Source organism: Triticum urartu, chromosome 5A, assembly GCF_056163025.1.
Source record: "Triticum urartu cultivar PI428250 chromosome 5A, HENAU_Tu73, whole genome shotgun sequence".
Lineage (NCBI taxonomy): Eukaryota > Viridiplantae > Streptophyta > Magnoliopsida > Poales > Poaceae > Triticum > Triticum urartu.
Window position 1 is genome coordinate 517,461,061 of NC_141877.1, and position 11,080 is coordinate 517,472,140.

At 38.5% G+C, this 11,080-nt stretch overlaps 1 pseudogene; it reads right to left on the reverse strand.

Moving 5' to 3' along the window:
* The window catches only part of LOC147972382 (uncharacterized), a 242,583-nt pseudogene extending 231,921 nt beyond the window's left edge, over positions 1 to 10,662 (reverse strand).
* Positions 10,663 to 11,080: the final 418 nt, after the last annotated feature.

Consider the following 11,080-nt stretch of genomic DNA (forward strand, 5'->3'; position numbering starts at 1 on the left):
GTCTTTACCTTTGCCTCAATGTTTCAACGAAGCAATTTCCTTGTCTTCTATGTTTAACGGGGATCAGTGGGGGGGGGAGGCTCTAGCTTATGGCGATCAACTTCGAATATTAGAGATTACGGGTGCAGAAAGGCCTCCATAGTGGGTGGAGAAAAGCGCTGACAGAGACCTTCAATGAATCATAAAAGATAGAAGAAGAACGAATTTGATGGGGAGATCCAGGGGAAAGAGAAGATCGGGATGGGAATCACCTAGGGGAGAAGGGATCGGGGAGGAAGGGGAACACGGCATAGCGCCAGTCCTCGGCATGTCGCCAATCGCCATTAGGCTTCCAGGTATTCGTTAGACGACAATGGGTCTCTGTCACGATGAACTTCTGCACTTTTGTCTCGACTGCGCAAGCAAATGGTCAAATTCCCAGGGTGCGGCTTTACTATGCCTGTAGCGAGACCAAACACGGCGTCGCCTCAAGGGAACCTCTAAATGGGCAGGCCCAGCAACAACTTACGTATGTGTTAATTCGTTAGTTAGTTTTTTACTTTCATATTGAAAAACCAAAATTAACATACTCAATTTTAAAAAATGTTAGCCGCGCATTAAAAGATGTTTATACAATGAAAAAAATGCTCACGCAACTTTTTTTTAAATGATAGCATTCTAAAATATCTTTATTCTTTTAAAAGTTTGTTCACGCATTTCGAAAAAATGTTTGTGGAATTCGAAAATATGGTATATACACTGTAAAAAGTGATCGCGTGATTTTTTTAAAAAAAATATTCCGTACCATTCAAAAAAATGTTCATGACATTTTAAAATAATGTTCAGGCGTTTAAAAGAACAAAAATTGCCAACTGGAGAACGCTCATGACATTTATATTCAAAAAACAAAGAAACTCCCAGCAAACACCCGGCAGCCGTTAGATTTCGATCAAACAATGGCAGTTTTGGGAAACAACTGCCTTCCCTATGAAGAAATTGCTATGCTAGTCTAAAGAAATTGCCACCCCATCCAACCAAAATAGCCATGAAAATCGTTTGCAATTCTCACCTCCCCAGCGAACGTTGGCAATCCAAGAACTATATGTTGTGACATCTTTTAAAAACGTTCATACAATATAAAAAGTTTTCTCATACTTTTTTTAAATAAAGCATACCACTCAAAACAAATGTTCGGTTTTAAAAAAATTGTCACGTTTTAAAAATATGTTTAAAAATATTATTATAGATGTGAAATAATATTTGCATGTTTATAGAAAATGCTTCGTACCTTTCACAAAAATGTTCCTCATATTTTGAAAACATATTCATGCGTTACAAAAATATAAAACGTTCATACAATATTAAAAATTTGTGAATAATTTCGAAAAATGCCATACTATTTAAAAAATCAACGTGTATTTAACAAAAACATGGAAAATAAAAATGTCGAAACACAAATTTGAAATATATGCATTATGTATTCAAAAAATGTTTAACATGCATCAGAAAAGTGTTCCAAGTGTTATTTACAAAAAATATACAGCGTGTATTAAAAAAGTCAGCATGTATTTGCGTAAAGAACCGAGAAAAACTGAGAGTAATAAACGAGTTAAAACCATAAAGGAAAACACAGAAGAAGAAAACTTGTATGGCACCATACAAAAAACTGCCGTGAAAGGACTCACATTGCTCTCGATCCTTACAAAAATCGCGAGAGCTATTTATCGCCTTAAGTGAGCACAGGGGGAACATCTCGCTGAAGCGGTCTACTACTTGGCCTGCCCATTCGTGTGGAATTAATGAACGAAAAAGGAAGAGAAAAGGATTCAAACCCAGCTCCCCCGGTTCACAACGAGTAGGGCTAGCCACCCATGGTAGGACAATATTTGTGATATATAAGTGGGGCGATTGTTGTTAATGCGAAACAAGCCGCATTATTCATTGTTTAGTCTCCGTTTTATTTTCAGTTTTTTTTGTTTTTCTCTGTTTTTATTGGGTTTTTTCTTTTCCTTCCATCTTTGTTGCCTTTCTTTACTTTTATTTTTAATACTTATTCAAAAATTTCAAATACTTGTCCAAAATTTTCAAATACTTATTATTTTTCATATACTCGTTGAACTTTTTCAAATACTTTTTCAACATTTTTAACACTTTTTCAACATTTTTAAATACTTGTTCAACACTTTTTAAAAAAATTCCAACATTTTCAAATACTTGTTCAACATTGTTTAATATATATTGAGAATATTTTGATGTATAAACAAAAGTAAACATAAAAAGGGAAAAAGGGAAAACAGAGAACAGAGAACAGATAGAAAAAAACAAAAAAGGAGGCTTGAACTTCCTGCGTGGCTGGGCCGCGACCCATGTATAGCTCTGCAACGCGAGAGGCTGCCGACGTCTCGCGTAACGCGAGAAATTGGGTGCCCTACGAAAAGAGCTAGAATGATCCGACCCACAAAGGTGATGCCAAGTGCCAGAGGAAAACCACTATCGTCTATCCGTTCAGGGCACCCCTATCTCTCGCTTACAGCGAGACCTAGAAAGCTAAGAGCAACAAATTGTGGAGCGCTCGTTCCGGAGTCTCCCCAAAGGTCATCTGGGTGGCGCGCTCTCAGCCGCCTCCATGTGTCGTGCCCTGGGTGGTTTCTTCAATTTTTTTTATTTTTCGCACATGTTTTCGGCTTTTTAGATGATTTTTTAGGTTTTTTCAGCTTTTCAGTTTTTGCCGGTTTTTCTTAACTTTTGTACAAAAAAATCAAAAAAATTGCGCGAAATAACGGGATTTATTTTTTTATCTTTCACGGGAGGCACGCCCATGACTCTAGGAAACCAAAAGAATGCATTTTTTTTCCTTCCGCGAGAGACACGACCATGCCTCTCGAAAACCAAAAAAGTGATGTTTTCTTTTTTTCCTCCCGCGAGAGGGACAGATCTGCTACCGCGAGAGGCATGGCCGTACCTATCGGAAACGAAAAAAATATGATTTTTTTTCTTTCGTGAGAGGCGCGGAATAGATTTAGAAACAGAAAAAAAAACATGTTTTGCTTTTGCTTCCGTGAGAGGCACGGTTTTTTGTCTGGTTTTGTATGAAGAAAAATTTCGTTAAAACCTATCAACATGGGTTCAAATTTTCAAGATCTCGATGCGAGGAAACGAACAGTAAAAATGGTTCGAGATTTGGACGCACAATTTAAGAGATAAAACATTTTGAGGAAAAAATCTACGAAAAAAAGAGAAAATTCACAGGTCAGCGTGCCACTATTCGCAACTTGTGGTGAAATTGATCTTTGGAAGGCGTACACCTCAGTTAGTGATTTCGTAGATAGTCTCGCTTCCCGTGCGATCGGCTGGTCCAGACGTGTGGGAGGCCACGACCTCGTTTCTTTTTTTACATTTTCTCATTTTGTGTTTTTACTTCCGTTTATACTTCAAAATATTTTAAATATATATATTACAAAAAACTTTACATAAAACATTGGAAAATGTTAACCAAGCATTTGAAAAATCTTAAATATGCATAAACAAAATGTTTCTCATGTATACAAAAAATATACAATGTGTAAGGAAAAAGTTGATCATGTATTTCAAAACTATTATCAAGAATTGGAAAAGTATTAAACAAGTATTTGTAAAATGTTAATCAAGCATTTGAAACATGTTAAATGTGTACAAAAAAATGTTTGCTCGTGTATTCAAAAAAAGTTGAAATTGTATTGTATTCTAAAATGTTGAACTTGAATTTAAAAAATATTAATCAAGCATTTGAAGTTTTTTAAATGTATACAACAAAAATGGATACTTTTTTATAAAAATGTTAATCATGCATTTGAAAAAATGTTAATGAAGCATTTGAAAACAGTTTAATGTCTATAAAAAATGTTGACCAGGTATTAAAACGTTAATCCATTTAAAAAATGTTAATCAAGCATTTGAAAATGTGTAGAAATTTTTTGACCATGTATACAACATGTTAATCTTGTATTTAAAAAATATTAATCTAACATTTGAAAATGTGTATAGAATATTTTTCATCATTTATTACAAAATTTTAATCTTGTATTTGAAAAATATTAATTAAGCATTTAAAATGGTTAAATATGTATATAAAATGCTTGACCATGTATCAAAAAATGTTAAACTTATATTTAAGAAAAAGTCAAACGTGTCTTTGAACGATATTTTCGACATATACGAAAAATGTAGAATGAAAATCAGAAGAAACAAAGAAAAAAAATTGAAACAAAAAAAGAAATAAAAGTAAAAAAAGAAAAACGAAAGCAAAAAATAATACCAAAGAAACAAGTGCAAAAAGAATAGAAAAACAGTGAAATCCAATAGAAAAACATTGAAACCAAGAAAAGCGCAAAACAAAAAATAAAAATGAGAAAGAAAAAATGATATAAACCATGAAAGAACCAAAGAAAAAAAAACCAAATGAAAAAAAACAAAGTATATGACGGAAAAATGAAAATGAAAGATAATCGAAGAAGAACTAAGAAAATCAAACAGTAAACAAAATAAAAAACAGAGAAAACCTATAGTGACCGAACCTACAATGCCCAAGCGGTAGCAACAAACTCTGGTCATCAAATCACAAAACTCATAATACAAATCGTCATCGAACGTTAAGCATGCGGACCCTACGTGTTCGAGAACTATGTAGACATGACCGAGACATATCTCCGGTCAATAACCAATAGCGGAACCTGGATGCTCATATTGGCTCCTACATATTCTACGAAGATCTTTATCGGTCAAACAGCATAACAACATACGTTGTTCCCTTTGTCAGTGGTATGTTACTTGCCCGAGATTCGATCGTCGGTATCTCAATACCTAGTTCAATCTTGTTACCGGCAAGTCTCTTTACTTGTTCCGTAATGCAACATCCTGCAACTAACTCATTAGTCACATTGCTTGCAAGGCTTATAGTGATGTGCATTACCGAGAGAGCCCAGAGATACCTCTTCGACAATCGGAGTGACAAATCCTAATCTCGATCTATGCCAACTCAACAAACACCAACGGAGACACATGTAGAGCATCTTTATAATCACCTAGTTACATTGTGACGTTTGATAGCACACACGGTGTTCCTCCGGTATTCGGGAGTTGCATAATCTCATAGTCAGAGGAACATGTATAAGTCATGATGAAAGCAATAACAATAAAACTAAACGATCATTTATGCTAAGCTAACGGATGGGTCTTGTCCATCACATCATTCTCTAATGATGTGAACCCATTCATCAAATGACAACACATGTCTATGGTCAGGAAACTTAACCATCTTTGATTAACGAGCTAGTCAAGTAGAGGCATACTAGGGACACTCTGTTTTGTCTATGTATTCACACATGTACCAAGTTTTCGGTTAATACAATTCTAGCATGAATAATAAACATTTATCATGATAGAAGGAAATATAAATAACAACTTTATTATTGCCTCTAGGGCATATTTCCTTCAGTCTCCCACTTGCACTAGAGTCAATAATCTAGTTCACATCGTCATGTGATTTAACACCAATAGTTCACATCTTTATGTGATTAGTTCACATCTCTATGTGACTAACACCCAAAGGATTTACTAGAGTCAATAATCTAGTTCACATCGCTATGTGATTAACACCCAAAGAGTGATCATGTTTTCCTTGTGAGAGAAATTTAGTCAATGGGTCTGCCACATTCGGAGCCGTATGTATTTTGCAAATTTTCTATGTCTACAATACTTTGCACGGAACTACTCTAGCTAAGTGCTCCCACTTTCAATATGTATCTAGATCGAGACTTAGAGTCATCCAGATCGGTGCCAAAGCTTGCATCGATGTAACTCTTTACGACGAACTCTTTGTCACCTCCATAACCGAGAAACATTTCCTTATTCCACTAAGGATAATTTTGACCGTTGTTCATTTATCCACTCCTGGATTACAATTGTACCCTCTTGCCAAACTCATGGTGAGATACACAATAGGTCTGGTACACAGCATAGCATACTTTATAGAACCTATGACTGAGGCATAGGGAATGACTTTTCATTCTCTTTCTATTTTCTGCCGTGGTCGGGTTTTGAGTCTTTACTCAACTTCACACCTTGGAACACAGGAAAGAACTCCTTCTTTGACTATTCCATTTTGAACTACTTCAAAAACTTATCAAGATATGTACTCGTTGAAAATATTTATCAAGCGTCTTGTTCTATCTCTATAGAACTTGATGCTCAATATGTAAGTAGCTTCACCAAGGTCTTTCTTTGAAAAACTCCTTTCAAACACTCCTTTATGCTTTCCAGAAAATTCTACATTATTTTCGATCAACAATATGTCATTCACATATACTTATCAGAAATGTTGTAGTGCTCCCACTCACTTTATTGTAAATACAGGCTTCACCGCAAGTCTGTATAAAACCATAAGCATATATTCCAACTCCAAGATGCTTGCACTAGTCCATAGCTGGATCGTTGGAGCTTGCTCACTTTGTTAGCACCTTTAGGATCGACAAAACCTTCTGGTTGCATCATATACAACTCTTCTTTAATAAATCCATTAAAGAATGTAGTTTTGATATCCATTTGCCAGATTTCATAAAATGCGGCAACTGCTAACATGATTCGGACAGACTTTTAAGCATCGATACGTGTGAGAAATTCTCATTGTAGTCAACACCTTAAACTTGTCGAAAACCTTTTTGCGACAATTCGAGCTTTGTAGATAGTAACACTACTATCAGCATCCGTCTTCCTCTTGAATACACATTTATTCTGAATGGCTCACCGATCATCAGGCAAGTCAATCGAAGTCCATACTTTGTTCTCATACATGGATCCAATCTCAGATTTCATGGCCTCAAGCCATTTTGCGGAATCTGGGCTTATCATCGCTTCCTCATAGTTCGTAGGTTTGTCATGGTCAAGTAACATGACCTCCAGAACAGGATTATCGTACCACTCTGGTGCGGAACGTATTCTGGTTGACCTACGAGGTTCGGTAGTAAGTTGATCTGAAGTTTCATGATCATCATCATTAACTTCCTCACTAATTGGTGTAGAATCACTAGAACTGATTTCTGTGATGAACTACTTTCCAATTCGGGAGAAGGTACACTTACCTCATCAAGTTATACATTCCTCCCACTCACTTCTTTCGAGAGAAACTTCTTGTCTAGAAAGGATCCATTCTTAGCAACGAATATCCTGCCTTCGGATCTGTGATAAAAGGTCTACCCAACAGTTTTCTTTGGTATCCTATGAAGACGCATTTCTCCGATTTGGGTTTGAGCTTATCAATTTGAAACTTTTTCACATAAGCATCATAGCCCCAAACTTTAAGAAACAACAGCTTAAGTTTCTTGCTAAATCACAGTTCATATGGTGTCGTCTCAACGGATTTAGATGGTGCCCTATTTAACGTGAATGCAACTGTCTCTAATGCATAACCCCAAAATGATAGTGATAAATCGGTAAGAGACATCATAGATCGCACCATATTTAATAAAGTACGGTTATGACGATCGGACACACTATTACATTGTGGTGTTCCAGGTGGCGTGAGTTGCGAAACTATTCCTCATTGTTTCAAATGAAGACCAAACTCGAACTCAAATATTCTCCTCAATGATCAGATCGCAAAAACTTTATTTTCTTGTTACGATGATTTTTCACTTCACTCTGAATTTCTTTGAACTTTTCGAATGTTTCAGACTTATGTTTCATTAAGTAGATATACCCATATCTGCTCAAATCATCTGTGAAGGTCAGAAAATAACGATACCCGCCGCGAGCCTCAACACTCATTGGACTGCACACATCAGTATGTATTGTTTCCAACAAGTCTGTTGCTCACTCCATTGTTCCGAAGAACGAAGTCTTAGTCATGTTGCCCATGAGGCATGGTTCGCAAACATCAAGTGATTCATAATCAAGTGATTCCAAAAGTCCATCAGCATGGATTTTCTTCATGCGCTTTACACCAATATGACCTAAACGGCAGTGCCACATATAAGTTGCACTATCATTATTAACTTTGCATCTTTTGGCTTCAATATTATGAATATGTGTATCACTACGATCGAGATTCAATAAACCATTTATATTGAGTGTATGACCATAGAAGGTTTTATTCATGTAAATAGAACAACAATTATTCTTTGACTTAGATGAATAATCGTATTGCAATAAACATGATCCAATCATATTTATGCTCAACGCAAACACGAAATAACATTTATTTTATGTTTAACACTAATCCCGAAGGTAAAGGGAGTGTGTGCTACCTCTTGAGCACTGCGTTGGTTTTCCCTTGAAGAGGAAAGGGTGATGCAGCAAAGTAGCGTAAGTATTTCGCTCAGTTTTTGAGAACCAAGGTATCAATCCAGTAGGAGGCCACACGCAAGTGCCTCGTACCTACACAAACAAATAAGAACCTCGCAACCAACGCGATAAAGGGGTTGTCAATCCCTTCACGGTCACTTACGAGAGTGAGATCTGATAGAGATGATAAGATAATTTTTTTGGTATTTTTATGATAAAGATTGAAAGTAAAGATTGCAAAATAAAAGGAAATAGAAATAGCTTGTTAACGGAAGATTAATATAAATGAGAATAGACCCGGGGGCCATAGGTTTCACTAGTGGCATCTCTCAAGATAGCATAAGTATTACGCTAGGTGAACAAATTATTGTCGAGCAATTGATAGAAAAGTGAATAATTATGAGAATATCTAGGCATGATCATGTATATAGGCATCACGTCCGTGACAAGTAGACCGACTCCTGCCTGCATCTACTATTATTACTCCACACATCGACCGCTATCCAGCATGCATCTAGAGTATTAAGTTCATAAGAATAGAGTAACACATTAAGTAAGATGACATGATGTAGAGGGATAAACTCAAGCAATATGATATAAACCCCATCTTTTTATCCTCGATGGCAACAATACAATACGTGTCGTTTCCCTTTCTGTCACTGGGATCGAGCACCGCAAGATTGAACCCAAAGCTAAGCACTTCTCCCATTGCAAGAAAGATCAATCTAGTAGGCCAAACCAAACTGATAATTCGAAGAGACTTGCAAAGATAACCAATCATACATAAAAGATTTTAGAGAAGAATCAAATATTGTTCATAGATAGACTTGATCATAAACCCACAATTCATCGGATCTCGACAAACACACCACAAAAAGAGTTACATCAAATAGATCTCCAATAAGATTTTTTTTGAAAGCTTGGGACAGTGGGGGCAGCCCCCCACTGACTTTTGTATTACTATTCAAGACACAAGATTACATAGAATAGAGATTACATGGGGGCAGAAGGAGTTAAGATATCCCTATACATCAATGGTACAAGGCTATGCTGCTATAACTGATCAACTACCTGATCAACAAAAGGCACCAAGGCCTGTTTGATTTTGTGTCTCATCATACCGAAATCCAGTTTGAATCTCTGGGTCCATCCCTCGACGGTCGGCGCCATATTTTTGAACAGTTTACTATTGCGTTCTTTCCAGATGCTCCATGAGGCTATAATAAAGACTTCCATGAACATTGGTCTCCCCCATGTGGTTTTAGCTGCATGCAAAAGTTGCACCCGGTTGCCATGCAGAGGCCATGTGATCCCCAGCTTTCCCCAACATGCGCTACTAAAGTCATAGTGAAAGATCAAGTGTTCCACCGTTTCTTCGGGTGGACGATCACACAGCAGGCAGGCATAGTTGTCATCTCTCAACTTCATATGTTTCCTCTTGAGCAAACCTCGAGTGTTCGGCCTATCCGCAAGGAGCAGCCATACAAAAACCTTCCACTTGTTGGTGCACTTTGATTTCCAGATCCATTTGAATGCCTCATCCGCTGCCATGTCTCGAAAACAATGAAGATAGAATTTGCTGGAGTTGAACTCCTCCGATCCCCAAATCAGGCGCCAGGCATCGCGCACCTCCGCGAGCTCCATTGAGGCCAGGGTGGCTTGAAGATCATCCAGCTCTTCTCTAGCTTGGACCGAGAGTGGGAGATGGAAGTTTTGGCCGAGCGTAGGCGACGTCAGGAGCACTTTGACAGATACATCCTCATGCCTGGTGAAGGAGAATAGTCGGGGGTGGCTATCAGCCAGAATGTCACCGTGCCAGGCATCTTTCCAGAACAAAGATGAGCTCCCATTCCCCACCTCAACCGAGGTGATTGCCCTGTAGGTTGGCGCCAGATTCATGATGTCCTTCCACCAGAACGATCCACACGGACCAGAAGCATGCGGGACCAGGCCTTCATAGTACGTGTTCCACACGAGATCAACCCATGGGATGTCCATGCGGTTATAGAACTTGTGTAGCTGTTTGAGCAGCAGGCCCTGATTTTGGATCTTTAGGTCGAGCACCCCGAGCCCACCCTTGTTCTTGGGCCTGCAAACTAGTTCCCAGGCTGCCAGAGAGACGGACTTCAGACCGTTATCCGTGTTCTTTGCCCAAAGACAGTAACGCCGAAGTTTATGCAAATGCTCAAGTATTTTCGGGGGGATCCTGATGGAGCACATCGCATAGATTGCCAGGGAGGTGACCACCGAGTTCACTAGTGTAAGCTTCGAGCCAAGGTCAAGCAGAGAGGCTGCTGTGGAGAGTTTGCGCTCAACCGACGACACCAGCGGCATGAGGTCTATGACAGTCGGCCTGGCCGTTCCCATGGGCAACCCTAGGTAAGAAAATGGCATGGATCCAACGGCGCAGCCAAAGACCTGCGCTAAGCGTGCGGTGGTGGCCGCTGCGGTGTTGACTATAATGAGAGTTGATTTCTGAAAGTTTATGTGCAGCCCCACCAACGACGCATAATCTTGCAGGATGGACTTGATGGTTTTGGCTTGGCTTTCCTCAGCGGGCAACACAAGGATTGTGTCATCGGCGTACTGTATCACCGGATAATTCTCGTCCTGAGTTGGGATTGGCAGATGGAGATTACCCGCTCTATAAGAGTCATTGATGGCAGCTTGCAGTAGATCTGCAGCTAGCACAAAAATAAGTGGAGAGAGCGGGTCTCCTTGGCGCACCCCACGCAAGCAAAAAAATTGTCTGCCCGGCGTCCCGTTGAGTAAAACAGAGGATTTA